The sequence below is a fragment of the Ambystoma mexicanum genome, chromosome 1p (assembly GCF_040938575.1).
Source record: "Ambystoma mexicanum isolate Mex_15411 chromosome 1p, UKY_AmexF1_1, whole genome shotgun sequence".
In the NCBI taxonomy this organism is placed as follows: Eukaryota; Metazoa; Chordata; class Amphibia; order Caudata; family Ambystomatidae; genus Ambystoma; species Ambystoma mexicanum.
This window is the reverse complement of record NC_090921.1, coordinates 1119837015-1119857630: the sequence shown is the minus strand read 5'-3', so window position 1 is coordinate 1119857630 and position 20616 is coordinate 1119837015. Positions and strand designations below refer to the sequence as shown.

Here is a 20616-nt window from a genome sequence, read left to right as displayed (position 1 = left end):
AGAGGAGATGATACATTAACAATAACAGGCAAGATTGGAGATAACGCCAGTAATCAGTCAGTGGCAGATGTTAGGGGAGTTCTCCTAAAGTCCACTTCAGATAAGCCTCTATAAACCTATCTCTTGGTGTTAGGCAAGATTGGATGCAGTACCCAGTGGGAGACTGCACCAGCCTTGTCCTCTTGGCAATAGTTAACCCAACCTGTATAAGCATGTACTAAGTTGGAGTGACTGAGCAACCAGGCTCATCTCAAGAGCGGTCAATGTGAGCTGTAGGGTTGCAACAGAGTTTCACAGTGACAAGTATCCAATTAACACTTACACTCAAGGTTTCTTGATAAAACAATTATTTATTCATTTAACAGTCAGTTCAGTAAGCCTTCTTTAGAAGGGAGCAAATATGTAACTTAAAATATACTTCAAAAATACACACTCCGTTTCAATAAATCAGTAGATAGATACCCTTTTGGGATGGCACACAGATACTTCCTATACCCTGAGGTGACTTCAATAACTAGGACACTGTGGACATTGATCTATCACGGGTACATTTAGAGCAATACTGGTTTGAGTTTGGTACTGAGTTTGGTGTCAAAAGGAAAAGGTTAGGGAATGAAACAATGGTTAACAAGTTTCTCAAACATGTAAGCACTTTTGAACGCCCAATGCAATGTAGATTAACCCTTTCCCAGCTATACAAGTAAAGAATGTATGACTTTTTGGCGGGCTAGATAAAACAAAGTCAGAGGTTAGAAGAGTCTTCAGGGAGCCAGGACAGCCAATGTCACTTGAGAAAAGTCTAGGGGAGCTGAGGCACTTCTTGAAGGTAAGTACAAAGTATTGCACAATGTTATAGAGAGTTTGGTAGAAAATGAAATCACTTGGGCGACAAGCTGGAAGGGTTGTGGAGGGCAAAGCTGCAAGCAACCCTGCAACAGGCAGGAAATGCAAGTCTCAACTGAAGGCAAGCAAGCTACTGAACTGGGGTCTGCCCAGCCCTTTAAGATGAAGTAGCAATACCATGGAGGGGGATGCAGAAGTTACTCAAACTTCAAAAATCGAAACGACTCGAGGAGCTCCACTGGGGGGCGTCGAATGCAGACCTAGCCCTGTGTTGCTCCGCCGGGGCTGCCCGTTATCCTGCACAATCCTGCTGTCTTTGGTTCCTAAACCGATTTAAAAGACATATGCTGAAAGGGGACAGTACCCACACCACCCCCCTGAAAACCTGATGAAAATCGGAGCTGCCTAGGGTCTCCCCGACAGTCCAGAAGATCCGCCGTGGTTCTGGCAGAGGAGACCGCGTGACAACGCCAGCGAGAGAGAAGTTGCCAGACGCAGTCAAGTGGGGCTGCCTGGAGACAAATCCTGTGCACTGGGCCCGGTGGAGTGGGGCCTGTCTTCCGAAGCCCTGGGACAACTGCCCAGGGTGCAGGGGGCCGCAACGGAGACCCTGATCGAGCCGCGCTATCAGGGAGCCCAGCAACTCCGGAAACGAGAGTCCGAGGAGGCGAACACAGGCCGCCTTTACCCCCCCCCCTCTCCCCTCCATGGACAGCAGGCATCATTTGGCTTGCTGGTACCTTGATAGAAGGCTAACAGCGAAGTGAGCCCAGCCAGAACCTGGTGCACGCCCCCACACATCACCCTCACACGGGCCCCCCCTTCCCAGCGCCCGCCGTGTGCAAGTGGCTGGGCGGCCTGGGTCGAGGGGTGTCCGTGGGGGACAACAACCCACTGGGAAAGAGGTACGTCCCGGGGGGGGTTGGCACACGGACCCGACGGCAATACTGACCGGCTGGGTCACGCGCCAGTGGGAACCTGAACTGAACCACGGAACACACGGTCAGCAGTAAGTTGCTGGGACGCATCAGCTACAGCAGACTGCACTCCGCGAATGATACTTAGCCAGGGCGTGGGGTACCTCAAGCAGATCAGAGTGCAGCACGCCACCGGAACACAGACACCAGCCACATAAACACGCAGAGACAAAGCCTCGGAGGGGCTCTGGATAAGAGCCTCTACAATTGGCCCTGTGCCAACATCAGACACTTTGAGAGCGTGGGCAGGCTGCATTACTTCAGGGTGATCCATTAAGCAGGAGCTGCCGCCTGGTGTACAGAGAAGTGGCACAGACCAGACTCCCGCACTGGCGGGCCCCCAAACGGCATCCCCACATGCTAACCTGCCCTGGACCGACTAGGGGCAGATACATCTAACAGATCCATAGAACGTGGACTCAAAGGTAAGGAGCTGACGACAACCCCGGCGCTCAGGTGATGGACAGGATAAGCAGAGGCCCGGAAGGAGGCAGAGGAGAACAGATAAGGGGAAAGGACCCAAACCACACTAACAAGATTGGGTGCACATCTGGGGCAAGGAACCCATGAAATACTGGGACCAGGTAAGAACCACACCCCAAATGAGGCCAAGCACGGACAGTGACCCTCAAAAGGACACTCAAAAGAAGGGACATTGGTGGGGCGAGTGTGATCAGGTGGTGGCACAGGCGGAGATGGGGAGAGGCCCACGCACGGCAGCCATCCACCGATAACCCACGGGACGACACCAGAGCACTACAAGACGAAGTGTGGGGGACCACCCTGCAGGATAAGCGCCTGTCCAACGGGACACACCTACACCTAGAGCCACCTCATAGGGACAGAATGGGAAAGATATGCCCCGCAGGGGAACAACGCAGAACGAAATCGACAGGTACACAATGAGCACCCCAGCAAAGCTCCCGGGACCAACCAACGAGGTGAAAGAGGAGACAGCGAGTGGGGGCATGGGCCAAACGTTGTCACTTGCAGACATCATGGCGGCAATCAGCGACTCCAGAACCTCGGTGGAGACAAAAATAGATGGCCTGGCCTCTGAGGTGTCCTTTTTGAGACAAGACTTCACAAAGTCACGGCAATCCTACAACTCTATAAAAAAGAAACTGATATCCCTGGGCATCAAATACACACTTTTCTTCCTGGCAACCTTCAAATTTTACCACAACAGCATGGTTCACGTGTTTTTAACCTCAGAGGCCTGGGAGTGGTTGGAAAAACAGGTCCTCCCTACCCCACGCCCTGACAGACAGAGGAAACACCTTGCAAAGACGACGGAGGCGATGACCAACCCCCTGGGCAAACCACCCTAGCAAGCAGTGAGGCAGGGAAAGCCAGACCTCCGGCCGAAATGGGACCCACTTGAAATCGGGTTGAACACTGAGAGACTCAAAAGCAGCAGGAAGGGATGTTAAGAAAGAGAACCCCCCCCGGGGGGGCACTTTCACTTACGTTCCGTGGTAATTCCAAGCCACACGAGTTGGGGGTAGGGGGTCCTCCTGACCCCCCACTTCTACCACTCCCACACCCCTTCCGATATTTTGAATGGTTAGGGGAACAGGTGCTTCTGGTTGGGGGGGGGGGGGGGGGTTTGGGCATTCCAGTAGTTGAGGAGAAAGGCCTAATGACAAGTAACAGTACCAGAGGTCAGTGAAATAAATGATCGGAGAAACCCTCGCACGGGACACAAGGGGAGCCGAACCATCACCCCCAACGGCCCGCAGGTACACATTCATATAGATACGACCTACGGTTCACAGTTTGGGGTTCTAGGGTTTGTACATTTAGTACACAAAACTGATCACACAACGAGAGAAACAGGCGGGCACTGGGGACCGGGGTACCTCACGGTGGTGGACACGACAGGGATATAGGAGTTACATCACATCCTCCCAAACAACCCCAAAATAGGAGACAGACATAACACAGCTGAGACAAACATCCCGGCTCACCTTTAACGTGAATGGCGTGGTGTCAGGTATAAAGCAAAAACTGGTACTCCAATACCTCATCCGCACACTCCCCAGATATAACATTCGTAACAGAAACCCACCCGATAGATTTCTTTGAAGAGCCCCCTGTTGGTACCCAACTACCCACACATCTTGCTGGGTTTTCCAGAGGTTCCAGGGGAGTCATGATCCTTTTACATAAAAGAATTCCATTCAAGACAAGGTGAAAGCGGCCCTCGGGGCAGGTTTGTGATGGTACTTGGGGAATTACAGGGAGGGACCTGGGGCCTCATAGCGGTGTACGCACCTCCCACGCCGATGGCGGAACTCCTTGCCGAGCTCCAAGTCCTAATGCTGGACGAAGAAGCAGACTCGTGGGCAATGGGGGGGGGGGGGGGGAACTAATAAAATCATGGAGATAGCTTGGAATAGAATACACATGGGCAATAGGGCGGCGGATACCCCGACCAAGCTGTGCACCTTCGCCGAAGCAACGGGGCTATCCGACATATGGAGGCAACTCACCCATGGGACAGGGGCTACTCGTTCTACTCCAACGCACATCAGTCCCTATCCAGACTCGATTATATCTTCACTCCAAAGAACATGGCCCATCGACTTATCCGCAGAATTCCTGGCGAGAGGGATTTGTGACTGCCACACTCCCCTTCAACCCCCTCCCCCCCGGCTGGTTAAATTCTGTCATGATCTCTGCTTCCAAAAGGTCAGGGTTTTCCCAACTCCCTTGGAAGCAGATCCATAATCCAGGTTCCGAGGGCCAACCAGTCCCAATTGGGACCTTTTGGACCCAGTCCTGGCGCCAGTGGCACCAGGCTCATAAATGTGCCCAGTCCCAGCGCTGGAAGCGCCGGGCTCATGATGCTTGGGTGGACTTACCTGCAGCAGACCATGCTGCTTACTTGCCTGCCAGCTGAGCCTCTGATCCTCTTCTGTTTGGAACTACTTTTCCTGTTGGGTGGGGCAGGAGCCACTCCCTAGATTCAGAACACTGGAACTCTTCTGGAAAGCAGGAACTCTTTTCTTACCTAGGCGTGGCTGTGGAAGGAGACACCTAAGCACTACAGGAGGCTATTTAAACCACACCCGGTGGATGAATCTTGCTTTGCGTTATTCTGCATCCTCTGCAGCAGAACGCTCATCGTGTCTTCTGCATCGGATCCTGGGCCTAAGGAAAAAGGCTTACCATCCTGAATCCAGTCTTCAGCAACACCTATAAAGACAAGAAAGAACAGGTTAGCATTCCGGCATCTGAAAGACAAAGGCTTACCTACTCTTTGTGCGCTCCGGAGGTCTTCACACTGCATTCCGGCATCTGAAAGACAAAAGCTTACCGACTCTTCGCACGCTCCGGAGGCCTTCGGCGCTGCATCCTGCATCTGAAAGACAAAACAAGGTGCGTTTAAAGACATTGGGGAACTTTGATACTCACGTGCCATTACTCCTTTCCACATCAACCCCAGTGGGTATTCCGGCACCCTGCAGCCGCTCCGAACTCGTACCTGCAAAATAAAAAGACAGTTAGAGCGCATCGTGAAGCAGGCAACAAGCGCTTACTTACGTGCTTCCAAGCGCTTCTATTCATCATACGGACTCCATCTTCAACCCACTTCAGCCCGTCATCCGCCATCGCCGGAACCTGCAAAACAAGAGACATCATTGCTAAAGACTTTAAAGACAATAGAATTACTCGAAACTTACCGTTCGTGCAGTAAACGATGGACAGCAGTCCTCTGAAGTCAAGAGGCCTGCGCTACCGATCCAGTGAAGAAAGTGGTTACAGCACCCTGCCCCGAGGCAGATGGAGAGCTCGGCATTCACTTACCCAAGACATCTTACTCTTGAAGTCAGGCATACAGTGCACAGAGGTCCAGCCCAAAGAGCCAACCGGGTGCTACACATCACCTTTGAAGATACGGTAGTCGCCCAGTCAAGACCGGCGCCTCTGCGAGAATCAGGTGAGCGTTACAAATTCAAGGGTTGAGTACACAAACAGGAACCCACTTGGCGTCTGAACGCCTATTTGGGGATACCCGAAATACTGGAGGGGCTCTTGAATAAAACGTCAGAATACTTTGACCTAAATGAAGAAGCAGTGGATTGCCCAATAATAAGGTGGGAAGCATACAAGACATCTATAAGTGGGGGGACGCAATATCCTTGGTGGCTGCTCACAGCAAACGCACAACGAGGCAATCACTGAAGCAAAGGCCCAGGTAACCAGGCAGGAGTAGCAACTGCTAGAAGAGGGGACCCATTAGGCGCATGACACCGTTGTGACAGCCCAAGGAATTTTGAAAGACAGGGCCCTAGATCACACCCAAACCGCCCAGTGGCTGGTCCGGAGCCAGAAATACGAGCGGGGAGACAAAGCAACCAAGACACTAGCCTGGCTAGAGCGAAGGGAGCAGAGTAAAGGACATGTACGGGCCATCCAAACCCAGAATGGGGAAATGTTAACGGGCGACTGATTTGCAAAAGCATTCGCAAAATACTACAAGGAACTATACTTCCCATCAGCACAGGAACCCCTAACAAACACCCCATACTTCTTAGACTTGATCACGAGCCCCCACCTCTCAGAACTACAGTCGGAAGAGCTAGACTCAGTCATCACTGAAGATGAGGTAGGGGAAGCCCCCTCACAATTACAGATGAAGACCCCCGGCTCCAACGGATTCCCAGTAGAGTTGTGGAAAAGACTGAGCGGAACGACAACGAAGCACATGCATAGCATGTTCCTCCCCAGCAGGAAACAGGGCAACCTCCCCCGGACCTCTGGAAAACGACCATAGTGGTGATCCCCAAAGCAGGGAAACCCCCAGAGCACTGTGCCTCGTACAGGCCCATTTCTTTAATAAATGGAGAGGCACAAATATTAGCTAGAGTCCTCGCAAATAGACTGCTTGGGGTGATTGGGTCTCTAATTCACCCATATCAGTGCAGATTTTGCCAGGCACAGTCCACACGAATGAGCCTCCGTAGGGTAAAAATCGCCCTCAACCGGGCAAATGAGATCCCATCTCCGTTGGCCCTCCTCACGGTCGACTTTGAAAAGGCATTTGACTCAGTGGTGTGGGACGCCCTGTGGGCCATAATGGAGCGCATGGGCTTCGGGCAACATTTCATGTCATGGATCAAGCTTCTCTATACCCTCACCGAGGAATCCTTAAGTTAATAGGAACACATCCGGAACATTTCCGCTGAGCAGGGGAACCAGGCAGGGCTGCCCCTTCTCGCCCCTACTATTTCTCCTAGCCATAGAACCTCTTGCGATCCGGCTACAAACAGACACACAATGGGCAGGATTTGCCTGGCCAAGGGGAGGTGAGGAACAAGTCTCGCTGTACGCGGATGATCACCTGTTATATCTGAGCAATCCCAAAACCTCCTGCCCGATTGTGACCAGAACCCTGGAGGAGCACCAACACTTCAAGGGACTCTGGGTTAACACACAAAAAACAATCTACTTTCCGGTGCAAGGGGTGGGTGAAGCAATCCCAGAACCCTGCCCATACTCTGTTTCGGTACTGGGCTTCACCTACCTGGGTATACTGATTACCAGGACACAGGAGGACTTCATCAAACTGAACACGCACCCGATAATGAAAACATTCGAAAACGACATTACCCACTGGCACTCCCTCCCAATTTCACTGTTCAAGATGCTGGCGCTCCCGAGATTTCTGTACGTCCTCCAAAACGCCCCACTCCCCATCCCGGCCACAACATTCGCAGATATCAACAGGACCCTCCGTAAATTACTCTGGGGAAGGAAACAGCCGTGCATTGCACTAAAAACACTTCACCGCTCTGTGTCGAAAGGGGGCATTGGATTGCCGAACATCCGCACATACTATTGGGCTGCACAGGCAAGAGTGATAAATGAGTGGCTACATGGGGACCCACTGCTCCCACATACCTGGGTCGAAACAAGGGACACAGACTCAATCCCCCCCCCAACCTCCCCTGCACATACTATAGGGTGACAAAAAAGAACCTAAGAGGCACCAACCAGGTCCCTCCATATCCATCGAGTCTGGAAGGAAACGCACAGATACATCGGCTGGGAAGGCAGACCAACCTTGACTCAACCCCTCTGGCGTAATACACACCTCCCTGAAATCCCAAAAATTGGCAACTTTGAAACCTGGGAGAGAAAAGGGATATCCACACTGGCAGATATATTGTTCATGAGGGGCGATTGATAGACTTTGAACTCTGCAAACGCAACATGGGTTGTTACCCATGGACCGCTCTAGATGCCTCCAACTCACACACGCCATCAACACCCAATTCCCAAACCTTGCCGCCATACCCACCTGCTCTCCCCTGGAAACAAATGTACTCCTGCACCGTATTCCTTTGAAGGTAACCTCCACCCTCTACCAGGCAATTAACGCCTTTGGTTTGGGGGACCTCGCCAATCTCAGGGGAAAATGGGAACAAGACCTGGCAATACAGGAGCCGGAGGAATGGGTGGAGGCTCGGATGTCCCCAAGGAAAATGGGCATCAATGCTAAACTCAGGCTGATACAGCTGTGAATCCTACACAGGTCCTACTACTCCAGAACGCAAATGACCAGCTGGTGGGGGGTGTGGGTGGTGGTGGGGGTTCGGGGGGGCGTAAGAGGTCGACAAAAAGGGCAGAAAGCACCTTCTACCGATGATTTGGGAATGTGGGCGCTGCAGGGGTTTTGGACAGCATGCCTATTGCGCCTTTCTAGAATACTAGGCACCAAAATACCAAAGGACCCCAAACTTATTCTGTTGGCAATAGGGGGTGAAACCGACCTCACTAAACACAAAAGGCCATTCCCGGGGGTGGCATTTGGAGCGGGTAAGAGACTAACGGCTGCCACCTGGGGCTCGGGACATAAGGTAACCATTGACCGGGGGTCTATGAAAAGAACAGATGCGCCTCCCTAGAAAGACGGATCTATAATGCAAGGGGGTCCCCCCGAACGTTCCAGAAAATATGGGGCAAGTGGGAAGAGTAAAAACATCGAAACCAGGAAAATGGGAGAGCCCGAGTACCCAGTGCGCCCACTGGGTGGGTGGTGCAAACCTGTCCCCGTTGTGTCATTTATCATCAAAAGCTATGTTTTGCTATTTACCGCATCATTGAAGACAGGACTCCTAATGTCATTGTGTACTCATGTTGTAGTTTTTCTTTTGTTTAAAAAACCTACTCAGGTAGTTGGCAAAAAGGTTAACTGTTTTAATATCAATTATCTAAAATAGGGAGTACAACGGACATCAACGGACGACTCAGTGCATGATTTCTCAATTTGCTTCAGAAAAAACATTTAGACAGCAAAAACTTGTCATTGATGACGTCAACCTACGAATTTACTAGTGTCATCCTACGTGAAAACTACAAAAACCTAGTGACAATTGTGATAGGATCTAAGGCAGGGTTGTCCAACATGCGGCCCTCCAAGGCATTTAATGTGGCCCTCGAAGCCCAAGAGCACCGAAAGCATTAGGGTTACTTTCGTGTGTGGGTGGAGTGACGGGCACACAGGGCAGAACCTGCGTAGCCAGCAGCCCAGCCCAGCCTCTCAGTGCCACGTGCGGTGCACACCGAGGCCTAGTTCTCCTTGCCTCCAGCAGTGGTAAGTACTGCTTGCTAGATTATACGATGTATGTTTGCGGCACGCAGTGCTTTTGAGCATCTGAGATATTGCTCGCCAGATACTTGTGTTTTGGTTGATCTGGACAGCAGTATATCAGAGGCTCAAAAGCAGCGTGTGCCGCATGAATATTTGAACATTCCGTCTGGGGTGGGGGATTACAATTTGCACACCGTTTTGACAACCCCCCCCCCCCCTTGGGTACTGTTCAAACTGAGTCCCAAAAGGAATGAATTCTCATATGATTTAACCTATGTGGGAATTCATTCCTTGTCAAAATGGCTAGGCAACACAATCACACCATCCACACCCGGAAAAGCAGCACAGCGGGTAAAATGCCCGGGGCTCTATCCAGTTTTTGTTTCTGCAACTGAAAAGTGCTAATCTGGACGAGGCATAACAGCCCTTGGGATGTGTCTGTGCCCCTGTCGGAGGAAGGCCAGCTGCGAGCGCATAACACTGTAGCCCACCAGATCCAAGACACTGGGCTTTATAGCAGATACCACGAGGTCAATTCCCTCCCTGGTTCTTACACCATGGCCCTCAGCTCGGCTGGAGTGATCTGCACCGGCCGCCCCTGGGCGCTGGGAGGGGAGGGCACCTGGCCATGTCCAGCGGCAGGCCCACCATGGCAAGTTCGGTGCATGGCATGAACGACATGAGCAGCTTGACAGGCCCGACCTCCTCCTGGATGAAGAGCAACTGGTGCTACACCAAGAACAGGTGCAAGGGTGAGTGAGCTGGAGGGGGGGGAAGGGGTCTGTGCCCCTGCAGCATGCTGCCTTAACCGCACGACCACTGGCACTGCATTGCAAGCACTGCAAGTAGCTGGCCACCAGACTCATCCCTGGTCTGTTTACACTCTCCAGTGCCACTCCGGAAACAGGCCCCTGAAAGGCAAGCGACTGGTGCTGTGCAAAGGGGATTTTAACTTTTGCAATGGCTTTTATATGTTTACAGATTAATGGGTTTATTTATTTTTTATGCAACGTATGTCAGATACCTGTATCTGACAAACGTTGCATAAATAAATATACACACATACCTTGACAAACATTGCATGAATAAATAAATACCCCTATTAACATCACAGACATGCAGCCACCCAACTGCTTTCAGAGGGGAGCTGTGCCGGGTGTGGTTCAAGTTAAGGAAAACATTGCTTATGGCAAACCGAAATCACCCTGTTTGAATAGTACCCAAGGGGGAGGTTTTTTTTTCAACAAAATGGGATGCAAATTGTGCATTTTAAAGAATATTTACTCATCAACACTGGTCAAAACTATTATCCACATAGTGAAGTAACTCATCACCAGTGCCATGGAAGTGGTTATAAGCAGCGCTCTGCAAGAGGAATTCACACTCGGGTCATGCACCCTTTTGGTTATGACGCCTTCCTCTCAATTATGCCCGCCCCAAACGCACACACACACTATGGACTGTTTCCTCACTGTCGCTGAACATTCATCCGTTATATTTCACAACCCGTTTCCCACTTCGGCGAAGTGGAGTGGCCTTCGAGGAGCATGCAAAACACACAAAATGGCCAACTAATATGTACAGTTACAAAGCAGGATATGTAATTCATTCCTTTTGTAACACAGTTTGAACAGTACCCAAGGGGGTGGGGGGGGGGGGGGGAGGTTTTTGACAAAATGCGATACAAATTGTACTATTCCTAATTACCAGAACACAGGGAGAGAGAGTCAAGGCTACTTCTCTTTGACGCACAGAGGGTGCGAGAAGGCCTACAGAAGGCTAGAAGTTATAATAAACCATGTTTTTGATCACACAAACGGAGTGTAAATAATGCTGATAAAACAAAATGTATTCACAATAAAGATACATATTAAAAACAAATATTCGCTGAGCGTGTATTTTTAATATGTATCTTTGTTGTGAATACATTTTCTTTCATCAGCTTTTTTTACTGTGTAATCAAAAACATGGTTAGTTTACAATAACTTCTAGCCTTCTGTAGGTCTTCTCGCACCCCCTGTGCATCAAAGAGAGGGGTAGCCTTGACTCTCCGTCCCTATGTTCTGCTACTTATCCACCCTCTGGAGTCAGGCCCCCAGTGAACAAAAGAGGGTTCTTGCCCCATTTTTTTCCAATCCCTAATTACTCCATCCATGCAGAACGTTCTAATCCCACACACTACATAATGTGGTATTGAAAAAACAGGGTGCTCTGATGTGGCTGCAAAGCAGTACGAGCGCTGAAGAATACCCCATATTAATAATACCCTGTGTTAAGGGCACGTAACGTTAGCGCTTCATGAAGAAGCATTTTACTTTTGCATGTAAGAAGTTAGGGTGGATTTAAGTGTGCTTACATTAGAGGGCTTAAAATGGTTGGAATGTAACCTCTCTTTTTTGCTTTTATAGTTCCAGTTCAATCAGAATGCCCATGATTATGAGCCTGAAGTCTTTTTAACTGTGCTGAATGCTTTTTAAAGACTTAATATGCACAAGATAGGAGAATTGGCATTCTTGGCCCCAACATAGTTGGAGCCAATTATCCCAGCTGTAGTATAAAACCCACTGTGGCCACTATTTGGCTTTTGTTTACGTCTGTTTCTCTTTTGATTGCGTGCTTTAACCTGCTCAGGAAAAGTTATCAACAGGTTACTAAGCATGTAATAAAAACAGTTTTTCATGCTTTTAAGATTGTGCTCACATTGCGTTTCTTCAATTAGGTTCACCGTTGGTGATCGTTTTCTTTCTCACATTTTATCTCTTGAATTGGATTAGGCTTCTTTCATAAACACATAAGTAATGAATGTGTATTTTAGAGATAAGCTGCCTTATGTATTGGGCACACTGCACATGCAGCATCAATCATGCTTTGTACAGGAAGTGCTGGCCTAAATTGGGAACAGCCAGCATAGACATGTTCCTACAGAGGCTTATTTTGGGCACAACCAGCGTGACAATGTGTTACATCAGTGACAGTGCTGGTTTACACTGTGGACACATTGATCATTAAAACGTGTCGTGCTGTAAAATGTTGTGTGCTGTTGGTGACATGGAATGTTCATGTTCCCCTTTAGAACAGATTGTAAACTTATGGCTTTTTGGTCCGTTTTTCTGCTGTAAAATGCACCATTTCAACCCCATATTTGAAAAATAATTCTTAACGTGGGAACCCCTCAAACCCTTGCTGGATCCTTATAGCTCCCTTGCTACGCTCAATTGCCCCCAGTATTTCAGGAAAATATTAACACATACACCCTGAATTAAATCACAAGCTACTGCTCTTCGATCATTTGATGGAGGTGCTCCCTTAGATACTCACTGCTCCTGACACCAAAAGCTCTCTTTGGGATTGCATGGCACATCACTGCCTGTGATGCTATTGTGTCAAAGGTCACAATATCGCTTTCTAATATACTGCTTTGGGTGAGGTTGTTGACTTTTGGCTCGCCAGCCCACTGGGTGACAAAGTTAATGCTTCGGCCCCACATTCAAAAAGGTTGGACAGGTCTGGTCTAAGGCAACATCCAAGTATACATTCCATACTCATCTAAGAAAATAGGCTTCTTAACATCGAGTGGGGCAACTAAGTCGTCCCCTAAAACAGGTCACCAAGAACGTCACTAAATACACGACATCCCATTGGTTACCATTAGGCAAAGTTTGTATGCAGTACCCTCTGGGACCACTACACACAACTGACTACAGATCTAGGAAACCTGTCCATTTGTATACGCTTGTACTACAAAGTTTTGGTAGCATGTTGAGCAGTCAGGCTTATCTCAAGAGGGGTCAATGTGAGCTGTAGTGGAGTTACACAGATTTACAGTTACTGGTATTCAAATAAACTCTGGGTTTCTTGCATAAACAATTATTCATTTATCTGTCTGTCAGTTAGAATAAGCATTCTTCAGAAGGGAGCAATATAATAGTAACACACAAATACACTTCAATAATGTACACTCAGTTTCTAAATCAGTAAAGACCCTTTTGGGATGGCCCACAGACACAACCTACACCCACAGGTGACTTCAATATCTAGGGTGCTGGGGACATTAATATCTTACTGTTGGCATTTAGAATACTCTTAGAAGTTGGTAAAAGGCAAAGGTCATTAGAACAAGACACCACAAATATTCTTATGCAAGCGATTTTCCTAGAAGAGCCATTCAGTTCAATAGGCCAAGCCAAAGTCAATGGGCAAAATTCTTGTATAGGATGAAGCACTTCTGGTAAGTAAATGGAAAAAGTCTTTGCACAAGTTCTTAGGAGTTTTGAATAGGGCCACACGCGGATTAGACTTGTGAGTTGCAGAAGTGGCAAGCACTTTACAGTAAGAGGCAAGTTCTCAGACTTTTTACAGTACCTTAGAAATGAAGAAAAGATGCAGATGACTTCTGTTCCTGTGCAGCTCTGCAGATCTCGCTGTTCCTGGGCCTCAGTCGTGGGGACAAGAGGGTGGACATCAGGGGACTCCTGCAATGCATTGGGATGGTAAAAACTTGCAACCAGCAAACTTCACTTTCAGTGGCTGTTCAGCGTTTCAACTCCTCGCGTCTACCGCAAATAGCAACACTGCGATTCCTGGCTGTCGAGATGGACTTTCCTTGCTTCTGGGGTCCTCCACTCTGTTGAGGGGGCTCAGGCTCGGTCAGTCCTGCTTCCTGGGAGTCCGGAGGATCTTCCCGGAGCTCTAGGCCAGCTTAAAAGCAACACACAATCTGGTGTTCCTCTCCCTAGCTATACGGTTTCCAGTAGCAACTCTGTGGAAATTCAACCAGCTCCGAGATGATGTCCCGGTGCCTTACTTTGGAGTTGATTGGTCCCACCAACTCAAGGGGAGAAGTCAACCGTGCAGGGGCTTCTAAGTCGATGCGAACTTGCCGTTTCAACAAAGCGACAGGGCTTCACCAGGCATCGACTCTGCCTTGTAAGCCAAAAGACTTGCCTTTTATTCATTTCTCTCCTATTCATTCCAGCCTAGCTGTCAGTCCCCCAGCAGGGTGGCTGTCCTTGCCGGACAGTGAGCCAGCCAATCATCAAAGAGTGCATTTGGGTCTCCTGGAGACTAAGCATAGGGAGTTTTGGGCACCTCCCTCATTTCCTGCCTACCCCAGACACCCTGGAGCCAGAGTCCCACCAAAGGCAAAATGAACAAAGAGACCAAACCTGGTTTGGCACGCAGAGTAAATCGAAAGAAGGACCTTTCCACAAAGAAATGGCGAAAAAAAAAAGACCGGGGGCCATTTTGACAAAGATGGCTCCTGTGGGTTCTTTACTGTAGCTGCAAACGCAGCCCACGTTAAAGACACACCACGGTAGTTCAAACAAAACCACTGCTACCAGCCATTCACTGCGAAAAGGGTAACATAAAAAAAGTTACATGAGAAACTAGACGAAGGGGATACTAGGTAACCCCTCCAGCACTCTATTGTAAGATAGGGTGTGCTGGGTCTAGAAAGTTACAATGCAAGTATAGTCAATTTCACTTTACTTTTCTTGGAAACAGTTTATCCAAGAGAAGCTATTTAAACCTTTGGGAAATCTGAAAGACGTCCCTGTGCCACTGCACTGAAGGTATTTTGTATTGGTCTATTATTTATATCGTGCACCGAACCCTGAGGTAACTGGGTGCTGCAAAAAGTTAGGAGTTACATACATGGAGCAAAGCAAAAACACAATAGCAGTTAGGAGGACCAATGGTTACAGATAAGTCTGGAATCAGGAAGCATTTATACAATAACAAACACAAGTGCATCAAGCAGTCAAAGCGGAAGTTCGGGGCGGTCGCAAGATAGACAAAGGGTATCTGATTGGAGAGGCTTTTACTCAACCCTTTTTTTAATCCAGATTTGAATGTCAGGAGGGACGGTTTTTGTCTGTAAGAAACGGGTATGGAATTCGAGCATTTAGCTGCTTGGACTGGAAAGCTGGCTTCTCCTGCAGTTTTTAGGTTGAACCTAGGGGTTCTAGGTCATTTGGTCAAAAATAAATGGTCGACAGGACAATTGGTCGACACCAAAAGGTCGACTGGTTGAATTTTTTGTGTGTGTTTTTTCACAAATTTTTTTGGGGGGGTCCCCCCCCCCAACCACATTTTTTTTGCTAACACGTTTTTTCCCTAAACGAAAACCTAAAAAATATATGGATAAATAAAATAAAAATTCGACCATTTGACCTGTCGACCAAATTGTGTCGACCAATTGTCCTGTCGACCATTTGACCGGACACCGAACCTAGGTACTGCAAGGCAGTGAGATCAGGCAGATCTGATGGTGCGGGGAGATTGGTTCTTAGATTTTATCGGATAAGTATTTGGAGGCTGTGTTCTCTAGGCACTTGTGCGTGATTACCAAGGTGCAGAGAGTGATACTGTCACGGACTGACAGCCAGTTGGCATTGCATCTAAGAGTTGAGATGTGGCTGGATCTGGGGAGGTTAAGAGCTGCTCTCAATGGGTTATTTTGAAGGACCTGAATCCTGTTTAGGTGGTGTTCAGAGGAGCCAAGAAAGAGTGTTGCAATAGTCAATTTTTGACAGTGCTAATGCTCTGGCTAGCGTTAGGCAACTGCTGGTAGACAGGTAGGATTTACAACTGTAGATCAACTTATTGGTGTAGGCTGTGGAGGCCGCCACAGAGCCAACTTGTTTGAGGGACAGTGCTGAGTCAAGATAGGCCCCCAGTGTTTATTTCCTTGGAGACTTTGATCGTGTTACCGTCAATATCGAAGGATGTATACCTATGGTCAAGCTTGTTCAAACGTGCCCGAGTGCCGGCAATTAGGAGCTTGGTCGTATCGTTGTTAAGGCATAATCTGTTGGTAGCCATCCGGGCTTGGATTTCTAGGTAGATATAGTTTAGTAGTTTAGAGTCTTGATCGTAGCAATCAGTGAGGGGGATGAGGACTAGACCTCCACCAAGAAGGATGTCCCCTTCGTCCACCGTGGGTCCCTGAATGCTGTGTTGAACATTTACAGCAGCAGCCGACGAGGCCATGCCAAGATTGCCGCCGAGCTTTCCTTCTTTGTTGTGCACCCTCCTCGGTGCTTGGAGGCACTTTCTCATTCCCTGCCTTCCGATTGGCCCCTGTCCTCATCAAATGCAGAGACCTGGCCAAGCCGGGTCCGCGCATTTAAGGGCAGCGCTTAAGGGCTTCATCCTGTCTTTTCCTGTCCTTTCCATGGACTTGCCTGTAGCCTACCCTCCTGGTCATCCAGCGCTCATTGCAACACCTAAACGAAGGGTCACTGCGCAAAGGTAAGATGTGCACGAACCTACCCTTTCCCCTCCTTGTTCCATGTCTACATCTCTCTAATATCCCCTCTGGTCTATCTCCCCCTCCTCCATCTACCACTTGTATCATTCCAAAAAACCCAGCACCAAAGTGATTTTGACTATGCAGCATCACTTGTGCTGCACCAACGTGATTCTTTCACCGCCCTCCACCTCTTGACTCTTTGCTACCAAATCCTCTCCTCCTGTTAATGGGCCCGACCCTCGGTGCCCCATTCTCGATATTGGCACATTTTTTTTTTTTGCACGCCTTTCAACCATCTGTGAACCTATCATCAACAGTCTCTAATTCTACTTCGGCGGAATCTTGGAACTCAACAATGTTAAATACTGTAGGAAGTTGTTTATGCGCTGCTTATTATTCTATGCCGCACATCTCCCCTTCATGACATTGGTGGGAATTACACGTATTTCATGCATGTTTCACCCATTCTTCTAATCAGACGCACTGCAAAGGTTTTGTCCATTATCTATGCATGATTCCGTTTGTATTCACTGTTCTGACTTACCGTGAACTGCTACTTCTGTGCGACATGTGTCAGCTATAAATCGTGCCATGTACACTTCTTCTGATCCATCTGCATCTTATCCCCCCCCCCTCACTGCCCTTCTTTTGCCTTACTCCCACTCCCCGCTGGTCGTCTTGCCACCCCTTCTCATCTCACCCCTGTAAGTGTGTCAGCTGACCGCCACTGCCGAGACTTGATCCACGCTACTGCCTGGCAATGCCAAACATATGTCTACGGCATGCACCTGCCACCCCACCATACGTGACCATCCGCCCTCTGTTCTGTGTAGACTCTACTCACGCTTTGAGGTGCTTGCCTCCTTTGTTCTCTGTGCTGGGTACCACAAACCCACCCTCTACTTCTACCCACTCTACTTCCTACTCTCACTTGCCTGCATCTCCCCCTCCTCTGGGGACCTGGACACTCAAGGCCTTCCCCTCCTAGCACTTACTCCCATCATCTGTTCCTTGACTTTTGATAGTAGCTTGTCTGTCTCCCCTCCTACCCCCTTGTTCTCCATCCCCCCTCCCCTGCTTTTTAAATTTATCTCTGCTAAATTTGCTCAGTAGCGTGCCCGGTTCTTCTCCTCTCCCCCTCATATCCCACCGTGCCCCCCCTCCCAACCCTCCTCTTGTATACCTCCTGCACTACATCAATTGTCGTCAGACATAGTAATGTTACCGCTTGCTTTGTTTATCCCCCTTTGCCATTACCTCTTGCCTTACCTGTTTTTCTTGCACTATCAGAAATGTCGACAGGCCCATTACGATAGTTATTTTTCACATTCTGTATTGCTTCAAGGACTTTTTACTGAATGTACCGTATTTGCGTTTGTTCCATCCCTCCTTGAAGCGCTTTGAAACACTTTGTGTATAGGCGCTATATACATAAGCAATCATATCATAATTAGTGTAGATGACACCCAAGTTGTCCAGGCAATCGAATAGGAGCTTTGTGAATAGGTTATAAAGCGTGGGTGACACGCACAAACCTTGAGGGACACCACAAAGTGTGGGGCTCGGGTCTGCTGAGGCTGATGGAGAAAAAATCCTGGTGGTACGGTTAGAGAGAGAGCAATGAGTTGACCCAATCAGATGCATTGGTGGAGAAGGCTGCAGCTGTGGTGAGGTGTTCAGTTAGAATTTGGTGGTCGACAAGTTTGAAGGCCACTGACAAGTCTAGGAGCAGGAGGATCGCTAGCTTGCCTTTGTCCTTCGCCTTATCCGTTTGGCTCTTCAGGTCTAGGAGAGCCGTCTCCGTTCCATGTATCAGCCTGAAGCCGGATTGTCCGAGGCCTAATAAGTCGTTTTCCTCCAAGTGCTTCTGAATTTGCAGATATGCACCTCGGTCCAGAATTTATAAAAAGGAAGGGGACGGTAGTGATGGGCCTGTAGTTTGTTTGGAATGTTTGGGTCTAGTTTTTATTTTTTAAGGAGAGCCATAACCTAAGCTTCCTTGAGATTGTTCGGGACTTAAACTCATCCTTCATCAATGTAGCGATGAAGGGGGCCAGGTCTTTAGCTCCTTACTTAATGATGAAGCTGGACAGATGTCACCTTGACAATGAGAGGGTTCCAGACTTTTAATGAGGTCTTCCACTTCCTTCGGTGTTACTTGGGAGAATGCGAAAGGAGTGCTTTGCGGATGACTTTTCTCCAGCGCAGGTTTAGGGCGATGTCAGCCTGAGAGGCTAGTCTTTTTAGATTCAATCTTACTTTGCAATAAGGTGATTTTGTCAGCTAGTGCTTGCTGCATTTTTGTGCACCAGGCCGCAGGTGCTGGGGATTTGAGCTCCTTTAAGATACTAAAGAGCTCTTTAGTGCTCGATTTGGCATTGTGGATTCTGGTGTTGTATGCTGCTTTTTTAGTGGATAGGATAGCCGCTTTATAGGTTGGAGCTGCTGAGGTGAAAAAGGTGGTATTATGGCTGGTGAGTGATTTATGCCATATGGTTTCCGTCGTCCTTTTGGTGTTCCTTAGGATTTTTAATTCAGGTGTAAACCACTTGTTGAGATGGACGAAAGGTTTAGCTTTTCTTTGAGAGGTGCGGAGGTGTCTAAAGCAGATTTAAGTGTAGCATTATATAGTTCGACCAGCTTGTTGGGAGTCAATGTTCTTGTGCTTTGAAGCGTCCAGAATTTTGTTGATAAGCGGCCAGAGACTATCGAATGTGATGTTTTGGCAATTTGTGGATAGAGTGGGGTGGTGTGGGGGGGTCCTGTGGTGGTCCGGGGAGGGGCGGGGGGTAGTTCCTTGTATAGAGAAGAAGAAATGAAGTGGTGGTCAGACCAAGGCACTGGTTCATTCTGTAGAATCGTTATGGAACAGTTGAGGTTGGACACCCAGTATTCGACCTTTGGTGGGTGTCAGTTCTGCGATTCTGTGTTTGAAACCCAGTTGTGCAACGGAATTTTCCACAGCTAGGGCTTGTGGATCGTTAGGATCCAGTAAACCTAGGTTGAGGTCTCCCAGGAGGATGATTTGGGATCCAAGTTTGGTGTTGGTGGAGGGGAGGTTAGCAATGTATTCCTCTAAGGAAGAAGTGGGCCAGGAGGAGGTAGATGAGATGCAAAGTATAGTTTGGGTGGGCGAGCGTGCACATTTAACTGACAGGAGTTCTGCAGAAGGAAGGCTGGTAAGGGAGGTAGCCCTGAGGCCCAGGTGAGTTTTTGTAATGAAGGCTACTCCTCCTCCTTTGCACAAGTTTCTGTCAGCCCTAATGATAGTATATCCCTCTGGCAGGGCTAATGAGTGATGGCCCTGCTGCCTGGTGGAGCCAAGTTTCTGTGATGGCCAGGCGGCAGTCCAGGTGCTTTGAGACAATGTAAAAGATGATGCATATGGAGTTTGTCAGACTTCATAACCAAAAGAAAGTGTTCAAAATAACAAAATACGAGTGTGGGGAAAAAGGGTCACACTCTCCAAGTTGAGTGTTCTTTGCTCTGGAGAATTCAGGTGAGTGAAGGCACGCTCTGCCCTCATGCGTAGGTGTGGTCGCCATGTTTGTCCAACTTCATCCTTCCACGTGACTGAAGACCACAAAATTGAGCTCTAGTGCATTTAAAATACTATTTTCTAATAGACCGCCAACATCTTCCTTGTTTTTGTTCATGCCTTCCGAACAGGAGTTTCGTTGTTTCACATGATTAGTATCCAATGTCTGTTCATCCCAGTCTGATGCAACCCTGGCTTCTTGGGGGCACATCCAGCCTCTCCTTTCTGAATTTCACTCCTGTTAATTCAATTTCTTGTACAACTGCGACATTGGAAAGGAAGGCCTTTCTTTCCTGGGCCAGCACTGCTATATTACGTAGTGGAAACATGCATCCTTTACTCACTCCCATATATGTATACGTTGGCGCATGCCGCAATCTAGTCGCTATAAAGCTAGTCT

General features: G+C 48.6%; 1 protein-coding gene across 2 annotated transcripts in view; it reads right to left on the bottom strand.

The window, feature by feature from the left end:
* Positions 1-20616, bottom strand: part of TENT4B (terminal nucleotidyltransferase 4B) — a 471403-nt gene that overhangs the window by 103328 nt on the left and 347459 nt on the right. The window lies entirely within an intron of this gene.